Source organism: Oncorhynchus tshawytscha, linkage group LG30 (genome assembly GCF_018296145.1).
Source record: "Oncorhynchus tshawytscha isolate Ot180627B linkage group LG30, Otsh_v2.0, whole genome shotgun sequence".
In the NCBI taxonomy this organism is placed as follows: domain Eukaryota; kingdom Metazoa; phylum Chordata; class Actinopteri; order Salmoniformes; family Salmonidae; genus Oncorhynchus; species Oncorhynchus tshawytscha.
Genome location: NC_056458.1, coordinates 48336351 through 48338870, shown reverse-complemented (window position 1 = coordinate 48338870; position 2520 = coordinate 48336351). Strand labels below are relative to the sequence as shown.

General features: G+C 44.3%; 1 pseudogene; it reads right to left on the bottom strand.

The window, feature by feature from the left end:
• Positions 1-248: 248 nt before the first annotated feature.
• The window catches only part of LOC121841373, a 44235-nt pseudogene continuing 41963 nt past the window's right edge, over positions 249-2520 (bottom strand).

The following is a 2520-nucleotide window of genomic DNA, read 5'->3' as shown; positions in this document are numbered from 1 at the left end:
CCACATTTCACTGAACCAAAAGTGCAGTGTGCAAAAATATAACCAGGTAAAGTAACGGTCTGTATTAAAGATAAGTGTTCGCTCTCCTCTCCTCCCCTGCCCTCCTCTCCTCTCCTCCCCTCCTTCCCTCTTTCCTCTCCTCTTCCCTTCCCTCTCCTCCTTCCCTCTCCTCCTTCCCTCTTTCCTCTCCTCCTTCCTCTCCTCCTTCCATCCTCTCCACTTTTCTCCTCTCTTCCCTGCAGCTTGTGTCAAAGACATATATACTTTTCTCCTCTCAGAGGTTCTCCCTGACCTCTGCCTTGTCCTTAATGACAGAGGAGAAGCGGACCAGTTTTATCTCCTTGGCATCCCGTCCTTAGCGTCGTCCCAAACATACTCCGGTGACAGGAGCTTGGTGGGCTTGTTCCTCAACAGGTACCAATTCAGGTGACTCTCTTCCTGCCACACAGCCTCCACGCCCACTGACTTATCAACCTAGAGGGAGGAATGGGGTAGGGTAGAGGAGGGATGGGGTGGGGGTGAGTACTGTACGTGAGTGACTAACCGTATTCCTGCGTGCGTAAGTACCTACCTCCAGGTGCTCCCTGCACGTCTTGGTCAGCCGGTGAACATCTTCCAACGCTCCTCCGAATATGTTGGCCTGGTAGTAGAAGTCTCCCTGGTCCAAGGGTATGTAGGCTGTGGAGACGGTCCTCCGCTCATAGGGAACTGGCTCGGGGTACATGTAGAACCTGCAAAAACACAAGACAGGTTTGCATTGTTACTTTACCTTTAAATAAAAAAATAAAAAAGAACCCTTGAGGTTAGAAACCATCTTTGTGAAGTAGACCTGACAAGAGGTCAACAGGAAGTAGTCAGCATGTAGGTGCACACAATAAAAGAGGGGTCAACAACATTTTCCTGGGGTGTTACCAGGGGTGGATGCTGGCCCTTTAAGGAAGTATTACCAGGGGTGGATGCTGGCTCTTTAAGGAAGTATTACCAGGGGTGGATGGCGGCCACCAGTCTCCCCAGAGCTTCGGGACCCACACGGCCGTGGAACCTCATGTCTACGTCCAGGCAGAATATGTAGTTCGCCCCCGGTGGATGTGATCCTTAATGGCAGTCTGCTCCCAAATACATGATTGGTGGATGTTCAGTAGATATTAAATCAACCAACCAAGCAAATAAAACTTTGTCCTCAGATGGAAATGTAGTTTTGTAGGGCAGGGCTAACATCATACAATTACACAAAGTCCATACTCAACAACATTTCAACTATCTAGTATGCACTAACCCAATAGGCATATCATGATAACTTAACCCTAAACCTATCCCCATCTCTAAACTAAACCTAACCATAAACCTATCCCTAACCCTAAACCAAACCCTAAGCTAAACTAAACACTAAACCTAACCCTTTCCGTAACTCTAAACTAAACCTAACCCTAAACCAAACCTAACCCTATCTCTAAACTAAACCTAACCCTAAACCTAAACTAACCTTAAACCTATCCCTAAACCAAACCTAAACCTATCCCTAAACCAAACCTAACCCTATCTCTAAACTAAACCTAACCCTAAACCTAAACCTATCCCTAAACCTAAACCTATCCCTAAACCTAAACCTATCCCTAACTGTTGCCTATTATCAACAGAGTTACAACTGATAGTCTGTTGACAGTTTGGAGCATGTGTAGATCATCTATAGTATTTCTATAGCTACTGTACTGACAGAAGAGCTTGTTAGTAAGCATTTCATTCTACTATGCTACAGTACGCTGTATCCTGAAAATAAACTTTAATTCAACGTGATAACAATGTAATATATTATCTATAATAACTGGATGAGCTCCATGCGGCGGAGGGATATCTCCTGCCAACGGTCGAACTTCGGCACCCTCACAATGCTGAGCAGTCTGCCGACACCCAGAGTCACGTTGTTGGGCACGTCGCCGGGGCAGGTCGGTGAACACGTAGTAATGCACGTCCAGCCCCACCTGGAATCACATGGAATTAAACGGGGTGGACTTTCCATCCATTTGAATTAAAAAGGATTTAAAACTAATTGAAAAGGGATGAACTTTCTATCAAATTTGAATTGAAATAAAATGATACATATGAACTGATTTAAAACAAATTGAATTAAATATTTGGACCAATGAATAAGATCACATGGGCAGGGTGGACCTAGTCCTAGAGTAGTTTTTATAAATACGGGCCCAGAATATTCCTTTAATGAGTAATCCCTTTATAAATACGGGCCCAGAATATTCCTTTAATGAGTAATCCCTTTATAAATACAGGCCCAGAATATTCCTTTAATGAGTATCCCTTCATAAATCCGGGCCCAGAATATTCCTTTAATGAGTAATCCCTTTTATAAATACGGGCCCAGAAGGTTCCTTTAATGAGTAATCCCTGGACCTTCTTTAGACTATACCAGTCAATCCATTTGATAGATTCTCACCATGAAGTGCTTCTCAGCTGACTCTAAGAAGTCCCGGGAGAAAACGAGTGTATCTGCGAGGACGAATAGAG